This window comes from Pteropus medius, unplaced genomic scaffold, assembly GCF_902729225.1.
Source record: "Pteropus medius unplaced genomic scaffold, Ma_sr-lr_union100, whole genome shotgun sequence".
NCBI classification, from domain to species: Eukaryota; Metazoa; Chordata; class Mammalia; order Chiroptera; family Pteropodidae; genus Pteropus; species Pteropus medius.
In genome coordinates, this window is record NW_024340695.1 from 1,898,556 (window position 1) to 1,921,983 (window position 23,428).

Consider the following 23,428-nt stretch of genomic DNA (forward strand, 5'->3'; position numbering starts at 1 on the left):
CTTAAGCCTTCCACATGAGAGAAAGGAAATACACAACTTTAGCCCACTCTTGACATCCTGTCCCACCTAAAGGGAGGAAGATGGACTGAGAAGCATGTATAAGTTCACAGTACAGAAGCATAAGCTCTCTAAAAGACTGAGACCTATTCAAACGACTATAAAATGCTCTGCCACCCCCCACACCTTACTGCCACATCACTAAAGGCGTTTTTACAGCAGTTTCTTTTAACCAGTGCATCATGCTTGACTATCAGGAAAAGTTATTAGACATACTAAGAGGCAGAAAACATCAGATATGGTAGGGATGTTGGAATTATCAGATCAGGAATTTAAAACAGCTATGATCAATATGCAGAGAGCATTAATGGGTGAAGTAGACAACATGCAGGAGCAAATGGGAAATCTAAGCAAAGAGATGGAAATTCTAAGAAAGAACCAAAAAGAAATACTAGAGGAAAAAAACACTTCTACAGAAATTAAGAATGCCTTTGATGGGCTTGTGAGTAGACTGGACACACCTGAAGAAAGAATCTTTGGGCAAGAGGATATATCAATAGAATCCTTGAAAACCGAAAACCAAAGAGAAAAAAACCAAAAAAAAAAACCTAACCAAAAACAGAGCAGAATGTCCAGAGACTGTGGGACAACTATAAAAGATGTAACATACATGTAATGGGAATACCAGAAAAAGAGAGAAAGGAACAGAAGAAATATTTGAAACAATAATGACAGAACTTCCCTAAATTAATATCAGAGAACACACTAAAGACCCAGGAAGCTCAGAGAACCCCAAGTAGGATGAATGCCAAAAAACTTCACACCTGTGCTTATCATTTTCAAATTAGACAGCCTTGAAGATAAGGAAAAAGTCCTGAAGAAACCAGAGGGGGACAAAAAAAACCTTAACTATAGAGCAGCAAAGATAAAATTGAATCTGGCTTCTCCTCAGAAACTACACAAGTAAGAACAGAGTAGAGTGAAATATTTAAGGTGTTGAGATAAAAATGCCACCAACCTAAATAATGTACCCTGCAAAATTATCCTTTAAAAGTGGAGGAGGAATAAAGATTATCAAACAAAATTGAGGGAATTTTTTTGTCAGTAGACTTTCCTCGCAAGAAGTATTAAAAGAAGTTCTTTAGAGACAAAGAAAATGAGGTAGGTCAGAAACAGATCGACATAAAAGAAGAGCATCAGAAAAGAAATAAGTCAAGGTAAAATAAAAACTTTTGTTTTTTGTTCTTAAATAATCTAACAGCTGTTTAAAATAATAGCAACACTGTATTCGAATGTGTGTGTGTGTGTGTGTGTGTGTGTGTACATATACCATAAATACTTACATGTAAGTGAGATGAAAGGCAAGATAATACAGGGAACAGGAGGAAGCAATTAGAATTATTTTGTTATTGTAAGGTATTCACATCACCCATGTTTCTTACCCACCAGCCTATTCAGCTATTTTTTTTGTTTTAAAATTGCCTGCCTTGTTTGTCATATGTGTCATATGTTTGTCATATGTGTCATAGCTATTAGTTTATAAAAATCTTGAAGGCAGAGGCTGCATATTTTAACTTCATTTCATATGATTATGGTTATCTGGGTACCTGAATACTGTAAAATACTCATGATCAGTTTTTTTTAATTATTATTATTTTATTTAGTTTCAAGTATCAGTACATTGGTTAGTCATCTATATCGTTCATAAAATGATCCCCCTATTGCATCCTCTCTCCTCTGACCTTCCACCTAGCCAACATATTAATGCTAAATGCATTCCCTATGCTGTGCTCCCCTTCCCCGTGACCATCTATCAGCTACTAATTTGTACTTCTTTAGCCCTTCACTCCATTCTCCCAGCTCCCCAAACCTCCCTCCCCTCTGTCCGACACCATTCCTTAGATTCCACATATAAGTGAAATAATATAGTATTTATTTTTCTCTATTTGACTTAAATACCTTCTAGGTCCGTCAAAGCAATATCTTTTTCCATCCCCTTCCTTATCTTATGTAGGAGTCTAGTTTCTTATCCTTTCAGCCTTGGTTGGAGCACTTAATTCTTTTCCATTTAAGGTACTTATTGATAGGAATGTAGTTGTTGCCATTCTTTATTCCTGTTTTGGATACATGTTTTTCCTTCTGAAAGAAGTCCCTACAACATTTCCTATAGTACTAGCTTGGTGGTGATAAATTCCTTTAGCTTATTTTTGTCTAAAAAGCTCTTTATCTGTCCTTCAACTCTAAATGATAGCTTTGCTGGATAAATTATTCTTGGTTTGTAGATCCTGGGTCTTCATCCTGTCGAATATTTTTTGCCAAGCCCTTCTGTCCTGCATAGTTTCTTTTGAGAAATCAGCTGCCAGTCTTATGGGTTTTCCCTTATAAGTAATTATTTGTTTTTCTCCTGCTGCGTCTAATATTCTTTCTTTGTATTTAACCTTTGACATTTTAATTATGATGTGTCTTGGCGTGGGCCTTTTTGGATCCCTGATTTTTGGAATTCTCTGAGCTTCCTGGGGTTTTATGTCCATTTCCTTCACCAGGTTAGGGAAGTTTTCCATCATTATTTCTTCAAACAGCTGTTCAGTATCTTGATTTTTTTCAGTTATGCTGATCAGACAAATATTTGGACCCTTAATAGTGTCCCACATCCTTCTTAAATTATTTTTATAGACTTGGCATCTTTTTTCTTGCAATTTTGATTGAGTGTCCTGATTGGCTTTCCTGTCCTTTAGATAGGGCATTTAATCCTTTTCTTTATTCACTTTTTTTATTCCTTTGTTTATTCCATTTAATATACTTCTCATCTCAGACAATGTGTTCTTCATTTCAGACTGATTCCCTTTTATAATTTCCATTTCCATGTTTTTTATCTCTTTAAGTTCTCACTGAATTTATCTACACTTCCAAAAAGTTCATTGAGCATCTTTATAACCACTGTTTTGAACTATACATTTGTTAGATTACTTGACTCCATTATATCTGGATCTCTGTTCTCTTCTCTCATATGATTTATGCTTCTTTGTCTTCCCATTTTGGCTGCCTTTCCGTGTCTATTTCTATGTACTAAGCAAAGCTCCTAAGTCTCTGGTCTTATTAGTGTGGATTTGTGAAGTAAGTTTCCAGTGGCACAGTCCTGAGAGGGATTCAGCTGCAGGCCAAACTTAGTCCAAGCCACCTGTTAAGATTCAGCAAGCAATCTACAGATGCTGTGCTTATAGTTGCCTCGAAAGACCACACTAGAAACCAAGGCCAGCTGCCTTTAGTGTGAGCCTAGGTGCTGCTCAGCAAGGAGCACCTGACTTGCCGAGGCTATACCAGGATGTGGCTTGGGTGGTGCTGTGAGTTGGGGGAGGTGGAGTTTCAGGGAATCCTCTGGGCTGAGTGACCTCTGTTATCCAGTTTGATGACATCATGGCTATGGCGGTGCTGTGTCTGTGCACTGGGAGCGAGGAGGGGGCTCAACAGAGAATAATGAATACTGCCGGCACTTTTTTACAGAGCGAGTCTCCTTCAGCCTTCACTCCAACAGTGTCACCCTGTAAGTCTCTGGTGCCCCCTATGCGTAGCCAAATTGGCACTGGTGCTCATAACGAGCAGGTTCGTCACTGCCAAAATCCGCTCAGGGGTGCGGCCCCTTTAAGAGGCTTCCGTCGCTTCCAGAACTTCTGTCTCATTCAGCCGTTTGGGACCGGGCAGCCTTGCGTCCTCGCCCCGTCCTATCGTCTGTCGTTGCAGGGTGCTTTCTTGGACTTCTCTTTAGTTGTATGGCTTGTTCCTCCAGATCTCAGGCGATTTTTCCTTGCTGCTGCTCCTTGTTTCCGTCACAACTTTGAATTGGTCGCCAGAGAGATGAACAGAGCCTCTATCATCTATGCCATTTTTTTTTCCTTCTCCCTCATGATCAGTTTTAAACTTAGTAAATGTAGGAGATATTAACACATCTTCAAATAATGTAAAGAAAAACACTGTTCATTCAGGAATTACCAAAACTTTTTAATTAAGAGGCAGTAAAGTGTAAAGGGAAGAAAATGAGCATAGGAAGACTCAGATACAATGGGATTAAACTCTAGCTTCACCACTTAACAAATGTGTATCCATGGGCTATAAGATACTACTTTATTCTTTCTGAATTTGTTTCCTCATTGTTAAAGTTGAGGTAATAATTTTAACTTTATACGATTATTTGGAGGTTTAAAATGTGTGTGTGTGTGTGTGTGTGTATAATGTACAAAATGTATAACTAGGTAATACACATTTTTAGGATTCCTGAATTTGAAGGAATTTTATGATAAATTTAGCATATTGATACTTCTATTTATCTGTGATATTACTGTGACCATGGTATTTTTAAAGTTTTTAAAATTCATGTAAAAATTCATATGTAGTAAAGGTCATTCTTTGTGAAGTACAGGGTCTTGACAAATACAGACTTGTGTATCTACCACTACAATCATAATATGGAACAGTTCCATCACTCCTCTAAATTTCTTTGTGCTACCCTTTCATAGTCAACCTTGCCCCTAAACATTGCCCCCCACCCCCACCACCCCCGACCTTGCAACTAATGATCTATTCTTTTAGGTCTAGTTTTGTTTTAGCAACAAACATTTGAGATTATTCATATTGTTGCATGTATCCATAGTTGTTCCTCTTTGTTAAGTAATATACCATTGCATGGATTAACCAGTTTCTTTATCCATTCATCATTTGAAGGCCATTTGGGTCTTTTCCCTTTTTTTTTTTTTTATGATTATGAATAAAGTTTCTGTAAACTTTTGCATACAGTTGTGTGTGCACGTAAGTTTTCATTTCTCTTAGAATTACTAAGAATGAGATTGGCGATTTAGATAGTAAGAGTTTGTTTAGTTTTATACGACACTGCCAAACTGTTTTTTGAAGTTGCTGTACCAGTTTACATTCCCACCACCACTATACCAGTGTTTCCATTGCTCTGCATCCTTGCTGGCACTTGGCACTCAGTATTATGAGTTTTAAAAATATTTTAAGCATTCTTAACAGGTGTGTAGTGGCATCTCATTACTGTTTTAATTTGCATTTCCCTGATGATAATGATGTTGAGCATCTTTTCATGTGCTTATTTGCCACCAGTGTTTCATTTGATCTTAGCATTTAATTTAATACATTGGATATCTTTCCAGAAAGTGTTGTGACCATATTATTTTATTCCTTCTTCCCTTTTCCACTCTCTTATAACCTTTTGTTTTGTTAAATATAATGTATACACACAAAAGTGCACGGAACCAAACCATATAGCTCAGTGAATTATCACAAAGTGAATATCTGTGTAACCATCAGTCATATAAAAGAAAGAAAAAGTATTGTCAGTGCTCTAGGAACCCTCCTCATGACTCTTACCTGGTTGGCACCCAGTTACTTTTTCCAAAAGTAGTCACTCTCGACTTCATGGCATTTTCTTTCTTGCACTTGTATAAATAGCCTTAATGTCTAAGCATATATACCTTAACTTGATTAATGTTTCCCTGTCCATGTTATATTGGTGAGATTCATCCAGGCTTTTATGTATAGCTGTAGGTTTTTTCATTTTCATTGTTGGATAATGTTCCACTGGAGCAGTATACAGTTGACCCTTGAACAACATGTGTTTGAAGTACGCAGGTTCACTTATACACTGATTTTTTTTCAATAAATACATGTGGTGTTTTTGGTCTGCAGTTGAGAGTCTATAGATATCCAACTGTGTGCATTGATCTATGCCATTTTATATAAGAGGCTGAAGCATCCGTGGATTTTAGTATCTGTGGGCAGTCCTGGAACCAATTTCCCATGGATATGAAAGTACAATGTAAATTTGAGAAGTCAAAAGTTATTTGCGGAGACTGCCTTGGGGTTAACCTCCCTCATCTCCCGTGTTGTTCAAAGGTCAATTGCTATATTGCTATTTATTCATTCCACTGTTGATGGACTTTTGGATTATTTTGAGTTTTTGGTATTATGAATTATGCTAACGTTTTAATGCATTCCTTGGTGCACATGTACATACATTTTTTTGGTAGCTATTTATATACCTAAAAGTAGAGTTACTAGGTGATAGTGAATATGTATGCTCATTTTTGGAGATACTGCCAAATCATTTTCCAAAGTGGTTTTTACCAGTTATTCTTTTACCTGCAGTGTTTTTGTTATTCCATGTTCTTGCCAACACTTGTGATTTTCTGTCTTTTCCAGTTTAACTGTTCTAGTGGGTATTTAGTAGTGTTTTGTGATTTTAATATGCATTGTATTTCACTGATCACTAATGAAGGTGAGCAGTGGTTGTCCTATTTTTGTGAAATGACTGTTTAATACTCTCTCTCTTACGTAGGAGTTCTATATATGTTCTGGACTTAAGCCTTTTATTAGTCATGTGTTGTAAATAAGTTTTGTCACACTGTGGCTTCTTTGTTCTACTCTCTTAAGAGTGCCTTTTATGTCATTACTGTTTTATTTTTCTATTATCCACCTGGAATTGATTTTTTTTTTTTTGTATGACATGAGGTAGGTGATCCAATTACTTTAATGCATGTTGAGATTCATATAACTTAGTATGTGATGGAACACTTATTCTTGTGACAAAATTCAGCATTAGGTTCACGGAAGGGTGAAATTTCAAATGACAGTTTTTATGTGGATTTATTAATATTATTTACTAAATGTAGAGACTGACACATAGTATAGATGAAAATTTGAATTCTGTTGAATCATTTTTTTTACTTTATTGATTTACTTTTCTGTAGTTTTTTTGTTATTCATTCCAGCTATACTTCTCTTTATTTTCTTCATTCTCCTTAATTGGGCTATAATTTCCTTTTCTAGTTTCTAAAGGTAGAAATTTAGATTATTGATTTGAGACCTTTCTGATTTTTTATTGTGACACTTAACATTATAAATGTTCTTTTAACCATATCTTTAATTGCATCTAACACATTTTGACATGTTGTCTTGATAGTTTGAGTCCTTCGAGAAGCAGTTACCAAGAAGAGTTTAAATGTGCAAGAAATATAGAGAAAAAATGAGGCAGCTATAGGAGGCTGAGAGAGTCATCAGACTGTAATGTAGGTTTAACCCCAAGTGAAGAAAGAAGAAAGGTTGAGTAGAAGCGTCTCATCCTACAGTATATTTCTAAGTTTGGCAAGGTGGCTAGGGAGTCGTGGCAAAGTTTTCCGACATAGGAGTCTTGCACCTCCTAAGTACGGAACTGCTTTGGTATTCTTGCCTCACTTAGTCTTTGGCTAGATGCAGCCTGTAGAAATCATGGAGGAAAATCATGGACTTGGTGCAAATGTGGAGATGGATATCAGAGTGCAGCAGCAGGGACTCTTGGTCCATTAAGCTTCTGCAGTTGGAGAGCTGAGAGGCGCATTCATGTGGTCATCACAGTTGTGTTTTCATTTTCATGTAGTTCAAATAATTGTGTAATTTTGTTTTTGATTTCTTCTTTGACCCATGAGTTATTTAGAAATGTGTTGTTTAATGTCTAAATATTTTCAGATTTTCAAAATAACCGTTTTGCTACTAATTTCAAGTTTAATTCCACTGTAGTGAGAGAAAACACTTTATATGGTTTCAGACATCTTTGCTGTATTGAGACTTTTTAACTTGTGAACTTGGAAAGAATTTGTATTCTGCTCTTGGGCAGAGTGTTCTGTGATTGTGAACTAGGTCAAGTTAATTGATATTGTTTAGTCTTCTGTTTCCATATTAATTTTTTTTCTTTCAATTATTGAGAGAGTAGTGTTGAAATATTCTAGTATAATTGTAGGGTTAAAAAAATAAATTTTGCACTATAAATTTTCAAGCTTTGTTTTTAACTGCATAGACATAAGATTGTTACCTTTTTTTGATACTTTGACATCTTCGTTATTACGAAATATACATCTTTATTCCTGGTAATATTCTGCGTTGTAACTACTACTTTTTTTCTGATGTTAATATAACCATTCTAACTTTATTTTGAATAGTGATTTTATGGTATGAGTTGCTTTCTTAAAATTGTTTACATACAGTTGGATTTTGCTTTTTCATGAAATTTGATAATCTCCCTTTATTGTTTTAAGGCAGTTATTGATATGGTTGAATTTAAATTTATCTTCAGCAAATTTGGAAAATTATTTCTTCATATACTTTTCAGTTCTTTTCATCTACCTTCCTCTGATTTTAATTACATATCAGTTTTATTGCTTGATATTGTTACACAGTTTATCAATGCTTTGTAATTTTTGTAGCCTTATTTTCTGTGTGCTTTGGGTGGCTACTATTGATGTGCCTTTAAATTCATTGATCTTTACTTTGCTAGTGTCTGATATGCTTTTTATCCCACTTGTTATATATTTCACTTTAGGTAGTATGTGTTTTAAGTCTCTGCATACTCCATTTGGGTCTTTTTTTGTATCTTCCATTTCTTTCCTCATCATGTTCGTGTTTTTTTCTCTACCTTCTTGAACATGTGGAGTGAATTTATAATAGCTGTTTTAACATCCTTGTCTGCTAATTTCATCATTTTTGCCATTTCTTAGTCTGCTTCTATTGACTGAGTAGTTTTCTCCTGGTGTGGGTCATATATTTCTGCCTTGTTTTTGAATACCTGGTAATTTATGGTATTCCATTAAATATTTTCAGACTTTGTTTGGGAATGCAGTTAAGTTACCTGTAACCTGGTAGATCCTTGCAAGGATTGCTTTTAAGGATTGTTTAGAGCATACAAGAGCAGACTTTAATGTTAGGCTAATTTAGCTCCACTTTCACAATGATATCATTTTGAGCACTTTGCCTGATGCCCCATGAATTGAGAGGCCTTTTTACCTTGTTTTTTGAGAACTATTCTGGTCCTGTGTGAGCTTTGGGATTTGCTTGGTTTCCAGGTTATTTTCTTGGCCTTGAGTAGTTTACACTCTCTGATGTGTGGATCATTATTACTTAGACAAAAATTGAGGACATCACTCTAGGATCTCTAGAGCAGAGGTAGGCAAATTACATGTTGCAGGCCAAGTCCCACCTACCACCTGTTATTGTAACTAAAGTTTTATTGGAACATAGCCATACTCATTCATTTATGTATTGTCTTTGTCTGCTTTCATGGCTGAGTTGAGTATGTATGGCAGAGATCATGTGGACTGCAAAGCCTGAAATATTTATCTGCCCTTTACAGAAAATGTTTTCTGACTCTTGCTTTAGAATTTTCTCCCTGTATAGCATTTTCTTCTCTGGTAATCTGCCCTGTAAATTATAGCCACCCTAATAGCTCTGAAGTCTGATCTCAACTTCCTTGACTCCCAGACTTTGTTTGGGTTTCCCTTACATATACCATGGCCTGGAAAGAGCCTCCATGCGGTAAGCTGGGACAATTTAGGGCTCACCTCATTCACTTCCCTTCCCTTGGAAGTCACAGGCCTGCATTAGCTAAAAAACATTGATTCTTACATTTTGTCAGTCTTCTAGTTGCTTAATGTGGGGAATGGTTTGTCTAGTTCTTGTTATTGCAAAATGGTCATATGTAGGAGAAGCAGCATAATATTTTGATGCTATGTAGTATTCTATTTGACTATCAGTTTATTTAACACCACTCTTGTTCATTAATACCTGAGCTATTTATAGGTTTTGATTGTTATTAATAAAGCTGCCATGAACTTTCTTATATAAGTTATTATGTGAACTCATATTTTAAATTCTCTTAGATACATATGAGTAGAATTGCTTTTTTATAGGGTACTTATTTATTTAATTTTAGAAGAAAATGTCAATCCTTATTTCCATAGCAGCTGTACAATTTTATACTTTCACCAATAATGTGAGTTTTGATTACTTCATTATATTGTCATTATTTAAATTTTAGCTATTTTGGTGGGTGCTTAATGTATCTCATTGTAATCTTATATTTCCTGAGAACTAATAGTTTTGAGCATTTTTTCCACTTATTTGCCTTTTTTATATCTTTTGTGATGTCTCTAAATCTTTTGTGTATTTAAAAAAATTGTGGTGTTTATTCTTTTATTATTGATTTGTAAAACGTTTTAAAATATATTGCATATAAGTCCTTTGTCAAGATATCTTTTTTACAAATAATTTTATTCAGTCCATTGTTCACTTTTTTATTTTCCTAATGGTATCTTTTGATGAAGCAAAGTTTTTAATTTTGATGAAGTCTAATTTATGGATTTTTTTTCTTTTAAAGTTATTATTTTTTGTGTCTTGCGTAAGGAACCTTTTAATTAAAGTCAGAAAGAGATTCTCCTATTTAGAAGCTTTATAGTTTTTGCTTTTGCAGAGCAGTCCTGCTCTATCTTGGGTTAATTTTTGTATAAGGAATACATGTTGAGGTTCATTTTTTTTGCATACGAACATCTGGTTGTTCCAACACTATTTGTTCAGAAGACTTTCTTTTCTCCATTACATTGTTTATACACATTTGGGGCCTTTGTTTAAAATCAACTGACCGTATATAAATGTGGGTCTATTTCTGTTCTGTTCTGTGTCAATAATTCACTGTCTTGATTGCTGCAGTTTAATAAAAATTCTTGAAGTCAGGTAGTATAAGTCTTCCACTTTTTTCTTCCAGAATTGCTTTCTGTATATTCTTCAGAATTTTAGAGTCAGTTTATTACACTTTACAAAAAGTCTTGGTGAGATTATGATTGGGATTCTGTAGGATCTATAGATCAATTTGGCAGAGAATTGAGATGTTAACAATATTGAGTATTCCATGAACATGGTATACCTCGTTGTTTATTTAAGGCCTATTTAACTTATCTCAGCAGCATTTGTAGTTCTTGGTGGTTAGTCTTAACACTTCGTCAAATTTGTTTCTAAGCATTTTATGTTTTTGGATATTGTTTTCGAGGAGATAGTTATTTCAAATTTCAGTTTCTCATTGTTTACTCCTAGTGTATATATTTTTTATTGACCTTGTGTGTTGTGCATGCAGTCATTTTACTTTTTTTTAGTAGTTGCTTTCAGATTCTTTTTAGGCAACCGTATAATTTGCTTGTAGAGACAGTTTTACATTTTCTATTTTGGCTTTTATTTAATTTTCTCGCCATATTGCAATGTGTCATTCCCTATCTAAGGGGGAAATCATTTAGTCTTTTAATACTATATGTCATATTATCTGTAGGATTTTCACGAATATCTTCAATTAGACTGAAGAAAGTTTCTTCTATTTTCAGTATTTGGAAATTTTAAAAATTTATGAGTAGGTGTTGAATTTTGTCAAGTGCTTTTTTTACTACATCTGTTGATTATGATTTTTCTTTACATTGTCAATGCAGTGAATTTAATTCATGTTGAAATGTTAAATTTTTTACACTCCTGTGATAAATTCTGCTATATATTTATTCAACACCTTAATATTTTTATTAAGGTTTTTTTTGTGTCTGTATTCAAGGGGAGATTGGTCTACAGTTTTCTTTGCCTTTAGATTTTCCTTTTCTTTTTTTTCCTCCCCCTGCCCCTCTCCCCATACCCTGTGGTAATCACTAGTCTATTGACCATGTCCATGAGTCTCTGTTTGTTTGTCCTGTTGCTTTTAGGTTTATATCCCACTGTAAGGGATATCATGTGGTTTTCAACTTTTTCTGTCTGGCTTATTTCGCTTAGCATGATTATCTCGAGTTCTACTCATGTTGTCACAAATGGCAGTATTTCATCTCTTCTTATGGCTGAGTAATATTCCATTGTATATATGTCCCACAGCTTCTTTAGCCAATCATCTATCGTAGGACACTTAAGTTGCTTCCATGTCCTGACCACTGTGAATAATGCCGTTATGAATATCGGCGTTTTTTATTTCTTTGTGAGAAATTCCCACTGTCATTTCCTTTTAGTCTGAAAGATTTCTTGTATATATTTTTTTTTTTCGTAATGTATATCTGCTAGCAACAGATTAGTCAGTGTTTGTTTATCTGGGAATGTCTTTATTTTACCTCTGTTGTGTTGTATAATTTAATTGGATAAAGGATTCTTGGTTGATAGTATTTTCTTTTCGGCACTTTGTGTATATTGACCCACTACATTATGACGTCTGTGCTTTCTGATAAGATGTCATTTAATTTTATTTGGGCTCCCTGTATCAGGAGCCATTTTTCCTTTTCCACTTTCAAGATTTTCTCTTTGTCTTTCTGCATTTTAGAGGGGCTTTAACTTTCTTGATTTTGTTATCCTTTTAGGTTTTAGTTTAAAGAGGTAAATTTCAAAGAAAAATTTTATAGATTTTCATTGAGTTTTAAAATACTTATAGTCTAAACTTTTTTTTTGTATGTTTACCTTTTTCTTTAAGTTTTCACAGCCCTATAATTCAGTAATAGCTGTTTGAGGAGGGGCTACATAAGCATCTTTGCCAGTGAGAAATGTTAATAGTGTTTTAATTTTATGTTTTTTTTTTTAACATTGTGGCATTATATACTATTGCTTTCAGAATGTTCTTTTGCCTTATGAGATTTTATACACATATACCTATATATACTTATTTTCTATGTATTTGTCAGATAACACATATATCAAAATAAGGCTTGTTGGAATGAAAAGTATTGACTTTTCTTAAGGAATATATGATCTTAATATATTTTACTTTTGATGAATAATGAATGATCTTTAAGACCATAAAACATACTGTAGTATATTTAATATTTGCATTGGAGGCGTGTATTAGTTTTTTTTTTTAGAAGTTTATGTTCATAAATATTTAGCTCTGGGCTGTGTCATTGTCAAGTAACATCTGGGACTAGAGTTCCCAATTAGGTATATGTATCTAATTTTGCTGCCTTATTCTTCTAGAAGTGTTACTGTGAGCAATAGGCATGCAACAGAAAGAAAGCGAGTTAGACCAAGAAAAAAAGGACTAAAACAGATGGCAGGGAAATAAAAATAATAAAAAATTGTTTAAGCATTGTTTGTTTGGGTAGTTTTCTTGTTAAGCACATGGAAATACTTTTCACATTTGAGAATTACTGAATTTCTACATTGTTTTTGAGAAACAGCAAATCATTCATGTAGTATAAACACAATTATAGATTATTTTGCTGGAACTTTTGATTTCTGGGTCTTACATTTTCATAAGAAAATATCAGTGCCTTTTCTAAATCATATTTTGACAGTATATTTTGGGGGATCATAAACATAAATTTAAATTGAATGGTGCTAATGCAAATAAACAACAAACATTCTTTCAAAATTTCTTCAGTATGTTATAGTCTTTCTGAGTTATATTCTGCTCTAAAAATGAATGTTATTAATGGAATCAGACTTTTTAGAATATACCTGAAGTCAATATAGTGAGTTGTTTTGAAATGTTTCTGGTGCTAGATTTCTATATCTATAATCATATTAATAAAATCTTGTGATTGAAGTGTATTTTGTACCATTAAATAAACTTGTATGTAAATATTCAGCATTAGTATTATTAATCTTACCTGCCCTCCTGCCTTTTTTTTTTTTTTATACTAATATGTTCTCTAAGCTCAGCAGGAAAATGGAAGTCAGAATGAGAGTATAAGCCTTTGGTTCTTAGTTCAATTTATTTTCATTATACTAGAATGTTGTCTCTTGAGTTAAACATACTAAGTAAGAGAGAGATGGGTAAAGACAGAAATGAAAGAAGGAAAACTGTATAGAAAGTAATGTTATGCCTTGAAGCAATCATATTATCGGTGGTAGTAGCTCTTACACTCTTAGTTTCTTGAATGAGGATTATTGATAATGATATGGCTCTGTAAAATAGTCTTTTTATTTCTGTAGTATTGGTTTTAGTTTTAGAAATTAGATCCATAAATATAATTACCTATTCCTGGTGCAAGGCCTCTTTTCCTTGATGTGTTAAATAATGTTGCATACTTTTTCATTGCTATCAATGAATAGTTTCACTATGTTTCATCAAGAGTTATCGAGGTATTTCTCCTGTTTGATAAAGTAGCAACTTGCATTTTTTTCAATAAGAGGATAATTTGAATTGTAAACTAGAAGTAATGGGGAGTAATTATAGCCTCCTGTCATTCTGTTTAATGGCATAATCAAGAGACTGTTTCTCCTTGCCCTTTTACAGAAGATAGGCAGGATAGCAGTGTGATTAGGGATAGATAACGGCTTAAATACAAGACCAAGTGGGTTCAGATTCTGGCTTTGTGAGTTAATGCTTATGTGAAGTGGGCAAATAACCTTATTCATTTGGTCATTTGGAATAATATAAATTTTATTCATTTGGATATACCTTACAATGTAGTATTTATGAGAGTAAAATGAAATGAAATGAAAGCCCAGAGATGATTCTTAGATTTCTTAGATACTGTCAGTTACAAAGATAAACTGTTTTCCAGATTTAACCTATTCTCTGGTAGATAACATAGTGGATGAATTTTTTTTTAATGTAAAGAAGTTAACAACAAAGTAAAAGGAAGAGAGTAATTGAGTGACTAACTTCAAACATAAGATAAATCTTCGAACTGAATGTAGAATTTCCCCAAATTTTAAGCAGTTTAAAGACTGGTCTAGTCTAACTTATCAATAAGATAATAGGACATCATGATACAGTCCATTAAAAAGTATTAATGACTTTTTAAGTCATTAAAGGAGGGCTTAGGAGATAATTTTATTTTGCAGAGAATAGGAACCCTAGAAGTAACTTTATTCTTTACTAGGCTTCACATTTTATTGGAATTTTTGTTGAGCAGACATTGTGTGGTGAATTTATGAAAAACACAAACATTGGTCTGGCCACCAGTTGGAATTATTGGGAGCAGAAACCAAGAATGCAGAGTAAATCAAAGCCTTAGAAAAAATCATAGTTAAGAAACAATCTGGTGCTTTCTTGATTAGAGTACTATAGTTAAAGAAGTTTCCTAAATATTTATTAATTTATATTTTGTATTGCTATGGTGATTGATGTTAATGCATTTTCTCAACAAAATCATGCCTCTCTTCAGTAAGAATCATGTATTCTGGTCTTAAGGGACAAAGAAACTGAAGAGTTTTAGTTTAACTTAGGTTGTGTGGTTTGTATGCATTAATAGATGTGTAGAATTTTGTCTGTGCCCTATAGATTTAATCATTCCTTCATTTAGTTAGGTGTGTACTTTTATGCATCTATTTGGGTACTGAAGTATATCTCCATAGACTATTTTGGTGCTTTCACCTCTCTTGGTAAGTTGCGAGACATTTAGCCAAAGACAGGGATATTGAAGAAAGTATTCAAAAATCCAGTGGCTAGTAAGACTGCAGACCTTTAATGTCCTGTCTGCTTTTGAGATTCTCTGAATTTCATTATTTATAGACACTCAAATTTTAGCCAGGGCCTCTTCCCATCATGAAATTCCAACTGTTACTCTAATTGAGTCATGGTGAAAAATATTATTTTTTTTGAGGATCTCTTTTTTATAGGGAAATATAGAGATGAAAAAATTTGGCCCAGATAATTTGTTGATGCTTATTAAAAATGCAAACACATTAGCAAGATATAAAATGATCACTTACTATTTCTTAGTCTATGTCTTTGAAAGGCAACTACTGCTTTGTATTTTGTTTCAGAAAAAAATGTTTTACAAATGTTCTTTTTAAAAGCAATAATAATAAAAACCATATGTCCACTAAGCAAAATCATACAATGCAATTTCTTTCCTCCTAACACCTTAGTGATACCAGGAAATTTTGATTGTGGTGAGATGCAGGTTGGTGACTTAAGATTAGGAAGCATGTTTGGAGTCAGTAGGTTTCAGTGGAGTGTTTCCAATTAGGAGATTAGTGTTAAAGTGCGGGAAATAAATGCCTGGGAAAGGTGCTGGATAGGAATGCAAAAGGTAAAATGGGAGGAGCTAAAATTTCAGAAATTTGAAATTTTCGCCTTTTGCCAGGGTTGCAGCTAGGAAAGAGAAAGTAAACTTTTCTTTGTTTTCTATGTTGATCCCAGGGCTCTAGACTAAATTTAAAATAATGCATTTTGTATATTGTTAGCCTAGGACTGTACCACCATTCAAAACTTTATTTCTTCAGGAAGATGTTTTGAGTTCTAACTTACTTTGAAGCAGACTTGAAAGGTTACTGTTCATATGGTGATGATTGCCTGTGGTGGTTTTATCTGGTAGGGACTTATAGTCTGTGGAGATGGTACAAAATCTCTCTCCTCTTCCTCCTGATGAAATCGATGATACAGAAATAATAATAATAACTATTGGTAGCATTTTGTAGACAATTGTTTCTGCTATTTATATATTTTTTATTTTATTTGATCATTTAAAACATTTTACAGATGAAACTGAGGCATCTTTAAAAAAAAGTTGCTCAAGGTAAAACTGGGATTTGACTCTTTTGGACTCCAAAGGCCATGTTTTTAACATGGTATTACTCTAAGGGGACAGGTAAAATGGGGACTTTTAAAGAATAGGGAGTTACAGACAGATAAAGCATATGCTTACGTTCTTGATGGAAAGAGATATAGATGGGAAAGCTGTTGTGATGTGAAGAACCAAAATAAATAGAGACTGAGATTTTTCTTGCAGCTGCTTTAAGTTATTTGGAGGTTAACCTGGGTTAACCTGATTAACATTGCAACTATGGTTTCTTAGGATGTTATTTTTAATTATAGTTATGACTTCATCAAGAGTAGTTTTGGATATTATGGAAATCTTGAAGCACATGCATTTCAAAACAAATTAGAGGGCTTAGGCATTTAAAAAATACCACCAGTGTTGACATAGTGAGTGTTAAAACATAGTATAAGATCAGATCTTGAGGATTTTTTTTTTTACATATTTGATCCATGTTTTATAGTTATTCTCAATTTTTGTGTTGCCTCCTAGCATAAATTAATATTATGAAAAAACTGGTTAGTAGTTTTCTTGCATGCTAATTTTATCTGTCAAGATGTAATTCCCATAAAACACTGGAAATTTAGTAGTTTTTTTCTGAAGGACTATATATTGCAAGAAAAAAATGTTTTCTGTTTTAGTAATTAATTAAAAAAAAGTCCAAACTCATAAACTTCTGCTTGTATTTCCTAGACAGAGGGAGAAAGTATTAGGGATATAAATTGTTTAAAACGTCTTTTCTTAGAAAAATGTGAATATGTTGCTTAAAACGTTAAACTTTAATGAAAGAAAGTTTTTTGTTTAACTCTTCAGTTATTTTGTCTTCACAAAATATATTTGGTGCCATCAAATATATTTGTTCACTGTTGAACCCAGAATTCCTAAAAATGTTTCAGATTTTTTGCCATTTAAAAATCAATTTAATAGTCAATCCTTAACAATTTTTTTTAAATTAAGAACTTTTTATTCTGGTAAAATACACATAACATAAAATTTACCATCTTAACCATTTTGAAGTTTACAGTTCAGTGGTATTAAATACATTAATATTGTGCAACCATCACCACCATCAATTTCCATAATTCTTTTCATCTTGTAAAACTGAAACTCTAAACAATAAGGGAGTTAAACAATACTCCCTTCTCCCATATGTCTACAGGCATTTTTTCAATTGTACACTTAATAGTAATAAAAATTAGAAGAATTTAGAGCAAGGAACTATTCACCTGAATCAACATATTTCGGTTTCCTTTATGTTGAGCAATTAGCTGATAAGCTAGTTTGAACCTGACTTTCAGGATAGAATACTTTTGAGGTCATATTCTTTTTTTTGTTTGCAACAAGGCAAGTTTTGATGATAGATCAATTAGCAAATCCTGAAGAATTAATGTAAATAATGTGGTAATTCTGTTATAAGAGATACTTATTAGAACTCATGAAATTTCTCCTTCCCTTAGGGTATCAGATTTACTGTTGAATTGAGGAAGTAGCTTGGCAGCAGTCTCGTGTATCAGCCCAGCTCAAAATTGTTTAGAATGGGAAGTGTTTTAAAGTGCTATGGGGAAACTAATTAAAACTGAACTTTGAAATTAAAAAAATAAAAACATTAAAACTAAAAGTAAAGGCTGTTTTCTCTGAAATGTTTTTAAAAGATCTTTCAGAGTGATGTGGAAAGATTTTTTAAAACCTGCTTTACTATAGATTCTTGAAGACAGGTGTTTATTACTTCATTGCATTGACCTGGCTAAGGACACCAAGGCAGGTAATTATCCTTAGGTCCGAGTATTACAAGTGTTATTATTTTTGAATAACTATTAAGAGACTACCTTTAACAACTGTTAGTATAAATGATTTGTGTGCTAACTTTTTCCTAATGTAGAATGAATCTCAATATGCCATATGATTGGTGACCAATAAGAAACTCTTTGTGCAATTAAGAGGAGATCTGTTTATTTAAGAGCTCGCAAAGGTTGTAAAAGGTTATACTTGGCTATATATGAAGAATAAATGTTGTGCAATAATGCCTCTTAGTTCCCCTTTTATAATAAATCTCAGCTATGTGTTCAACATAAGGGCTCAGTGCCAAAAAGAACAGGTTCAACTTGTCTGTGAGGATTTGCACCACAGTAAAGTGCACAACTGCTTTCGTAGAGGTCATTGTGGAGGTCACAGGCATGTACAGTTGAATGAAAGCAACTTTAAAAACATGGTAGAACAGATAGTGTTACTTAATATTCAAGAATCAAATTAAAACATTAAAAGGCTGGAAAATCATAAAAAGAACCTTCACATTTTTCACTTTATCTGTATATGTTTATGTTTTCAAATGAATTTAAAACAAGTTCTTTGACTATTTTTATGTTTGTTAAATTCTGAGTGGTGCTATGAGCAGAGTTCGCATAATAAAGGTAAGCTATAATGGTAGTAGAACAAAGTATACCGGGTGTGTGTATGTATGTTGGGGATGGGGTCAAAGATGTGAGGGTAAGTTCTAATGAAAAGGCAGATGTGGTCTGAAGGAGAATGCCTCCACGAGTCTTAGTTCTCCTTAGCTTATGGTTGAAAAGTTCAAAATTAACAAAGAAAATACTATCTTATACTTATATAGTGACTTTTTCCTAAGTATCTCACAAACAATTTCATTTATCTGTGGTAAATAGTAGAAATAACTCAGAAATAGCAGGTGAAGGTGTTATAAGTCTCCTGACTCCAGCCAATAGTAGCTTTGGGTTTAGTATAAACAACATCAGAAGATGATATAACTAATTAAGTAGATGCAGAGCTTACCTAGAATTGTGATTTATGTACTTGTATTTGGTCATAGAGTTACTGTTTCATTTTCTTTTTTTAAATGATGATCAAAATGGCAGCAGCCATTGGTTTCAGTATAGAGATTAATTAGTAATCTTTAGAATATGTTTCAGCAAATGCAGCTGATTGGCAGCAGCATCTGTTTCAGCAACTGGTAGAATGTTAATGCTTTTATCAAGCCTATAATTTCCAGAAGGCTTCAAAACTGTGTTTAAGTCTCTCGTACTAGTTACTTTCTTTTCCTCTAGGATACTGTTTTACTAAATGTGCCTCTTTATTTTTATTTATTTATATGTATATTTGTGTATTTTATTTATCAAGGCTATAAAATAATTTTTTAATTAAAAAAAACTAAAATGAATTATGTGATAAACTGTGTACTGCTGTGTTTGTGGAACCACCATTTATACTCAGTGACTACATAATGTTCCCAGAAGAAAAATATACCAAGATCATGATTTCTCTGTATTGCTTTTGTAATTCATATCATAAACATAAAATATATCTGTCAGTTATAAAAAGTGATCTGTTAAAGTATAGTAAAATGTAATTTAAAGGATTGGTTATTATAATCAACTTTCTACGAAGGTAGTTTATTCTTTATAGTAGAAATTGTCTTTCAGGTTCATATTTCAAAATATATTCAATTTACATAAATTCATATATGAGCCATTATTTTGTATATTATTTGAGGAAAATAATATTTTTGATTGTTATGAAAAGGAGACTGAACTAAGAGTATCTAGAATAATGAAACATATCTCAGTACAGGTAAAATTTGCATCAATCTAAATGTATTATGGAATAGTCAAATGTGAATATTTTCTAAAAATAAATAGTTATATGTTTTAATGAACTAGGGAAACTTTATTTAAAAAACACTTATATGCTAATAGTTAAAAAATGAATGAGCACTTTCTAATTTGTTTAATAAATATAAATATGTATTGTTAATGTTTGAAAATAGAATCAGTTATGGTGGTATATCCTTTCTGTCATAACTTCACAGTGCCTAATATCCACTAAATGTTTGGATAAACAAATTTTCATACTGTAGTCCTGTAATAGAAAAGTGTTTGGTACATTCTGACTGTATAGGGTTTGAAACCTGAGTAGATTACTTGGTTTTGAGAACTTAAGCTTCTTTTACTGTAAAATAGGCAAAAGAGTAACTACTTCTAATGTATATATAGTACCTAGCATGACATATAGTAGTTGTTCAATAAATATTTCTGTATCCTTTGCATGGAACTCCACTGTTAGTAATCACATTTCATAATGCATGACTTTTGTAAAAGACAATTTACGCTAATTGCAAGTGAAAGGAATCAGAAAATTCTAAATATTCTATTCTACGTTTAAGAGTCCAGATTTAATTACATGGTGGTTTTTGAAGGTGGTGGTAGTGTTGGTGATGTGTGTTTGCAAAAGGAAGATTGGGATGGGTAAGGTATTTGTAGTATTTGTTGGTTTAGGATAGAAGAAGGATAAAGTCAGTTATAGCTTGGCTTTGTTGTTTACTTATTTTCTACAATGCGAGTGGCACAATAATGCCTCATTCTGTAATTAAATGACCTCAAATAACATCAGGAGATTTGTTATATAGTTTTGGGGGGAATAGTGTGGAGTAGAGGATTAGAGAGAGTGGGATACTGTGGATTCTTACCAAAAAGTTGTTAATCCATGGAACAAACATTCTTAGGCAGTGCAGTAAGCACAGGGTTTAGATCTAAATAAAAATACTATACTAAATAAAATATGATCTCTTGAATTATTCAGTCTCTATTACAGCATAAAGAAGCTTTTTACTACCTTTTCACTGAAAAATATTTTTGCTTCAGAAGATTACTAATCTTATGTGATTTTTTTTTGCTTATGTAATAGTGATATTTATAGAGAACTTAATATAAAGCCATTTTCATATTTTATCACATTCAGAAATTTAAAATTATGTATAAGTTGTCGTTATTGTTGGTTAACTAAAAGGTCCCTTAAAGTGCCAAGATAAGAATTCTTTCTTAGAAACTATTTTTGTAATTACTAAAAATAAATAAGCTAAAATGCTATATGCCTGAAAAGTTGTTTTTAAAATTTCTGGCAAGTACTGTTTTTCTTAAAATTTATATAGATCCTTTTAAGGAGACAACTTTTGTTTCACTAAATAGTTTCCTTGATATTTTTCTTTTCTGATCTTTTTATAGAAACATATGCTGGACACTCTTGTCCTCTTGGCAACAAATGGTTCAGTAGCAAGAGAAGCATCAGAGAAAGAATGTAAAAATAATAATTTTCAGCACTGCCTCTTTTATCAGTTCTCAGGAAAAAATAAAATCTAGAACAACAAAAACAAAGCAAAATAAACAAAATCTCTTGGACTCTACCTTTTCTTTAAGTTATTGCCGTATCTTCCTATCTTCGTTTTACCTTGTAATTTGATGAAAACAGTAATCAAGTTTGCTCAGTGTTTCTACTTCTCAACGTCCATTCTCTCTTTACATTTATATTCTGGCTCTTATTTCCACTATTGTATGGAAGCTGCTCTTGGCATTGAAATTCCCTGTGCTAGAACTGCTCTTTCTTCCCTCTATTTCAGCTGCATTCAGTCTTCACAGCCCATCTCAAATGTCATTTTCCCCACCATGGATTCAGTTGAATGAACATACTTGTCATGTTCAGCAGTCATGTCATATGTACATTTAACTTATTTGAATTCAACTAAAGTGGAAAACAACACCAAACTAGGCAGAAAAAGCAAAGAATTCTTCTCTTTGCCCAGTAAAAAGTGTTTTTGAACAACGTGGTTGCCACAGGCAAGCCAGCTACTTTATTGAGTTTCCAACAGAACAAACAGTAATTTATTCTGATGCTGGATGACAAACTAGCTGAGTTGGATGTATATAAAGATATTACAATAAGCGCAGAACAATGTGTAGTATACTTTATGGACTATCTTAGGAATTTTTTGAGGGGTTATTTTAACCAGTTTTTGCCTTACTCTCACTTTAGAACCTAATCTCTATGCAAGATGTGATTTTACTGTTACAGCTATTTTGAACTTAAGTCAGTCACATCACTTAGGACCCTTCTAGATAACATTTAGGTTTCTGATGTTTTAGATGTAGAACTATTGGAGATATTGATAACTAGTTTAGTTCCTTTTCTGTCTTTATTTTTGCATTTTTGGGGAGATAAATTTGTATGAATGCAGTTATAGTCAAAATAGATTAAAACAGAGGTAGAAAATGCTGTTCCTTTTTATTTCATGTTCATCTATAGTTTGAGACCCGTGGCTTTCTGAAAACTAATTGCATGTGTCCACGAATATATTGTCGCATTTATTTTCCATATGAGCTTTAGTAGTTCTATACCAATACAAAGGAATTTATAGAAATCTTTTTTTAAACATATAGGGTGAGGTTGTAATTATGTTTGAGATGCTTTAATGTAGTAATCTTTTAAATATAGATCCAATTTCCTAATTTTTCCCCAACATTTTATGTTTCTAAATGTGTTACATTTTATTTTTGAAGTACAGAGTCAATTTAATAGAAAGTTTCAGAGACTTGGCTTGGCCAAGTGAAGATATAACTCTTCTAGGGCTACTTCCAGTGTTGAACAAGGTTAAATAAGCTCAGGTTAGTTATAGAAATTCTTCTTTGATGTTTTAAAGAGTATCTTATATATTTGAATGGAACAGGTCATCACTAAAGAGCTAGAAAAATATGGTGTTCTTAGTGTATTCAGGATGAAACCTCTTGAAAGGTTGGAATATGAATTCTGGAAAAGCCTTTTTTTTTTTTTGAAAAGGAAATTTTTGGGAAATAATTGGTAATCTATCAGGCACTATATTTTAAAAGACAAGGAATGCTTACAAGGCTGATGTGGGAATAAGTCAGCAAAAGGGCCAACCATAATAATTTTTTTTTTTTAAAGTTATGTATTCTCCTAATTCTAAAACATGCATTCAGAAAGGGAATGTAGTCTGATGATTCTAGTAGAGAGCTGGGAATTTGGAAATTGGTGCTTGTTTGTTTTTTCAACTGACTGTTTCTCTAGTATATATAGAATCAAATTATTTTACATTAAATTTTGGGAAAATTCTTTTTTTTTTTTTATGATACATTTTGAGGTAGTGGCTTGTTTCCACTTAGTGGTCATGAAATCATAGCAGATTAGACTTGGAAAAACATAATTGAACCCCCCGATTTGCCCCCAAACCCCTATTGTAGGTGATAAAAATGAAGCTTAGAGAAACTGTGTCACTTAAGTTCATTTTAGTTCAGAGGCAGTGCCAGTGTAAGTATATAGTTTAC

The 23,428-nt window shown here is 32.8% G+C and overlaps 1 protein-coding gene across 2 annotated transcripts in view; it reads left to right on the forward strand.

The window, feature by feature from the left end:
• Positions 1-23,428, forward strand: part of MNAT1 (MNAT1 component of CDK activating kinase) — a 173,259-nt gene that overhangs the window by 79,810 nt on the left and 70,021 nt on the right. The gene's annotated exons all lie outside the window — the stretch shown is intronic.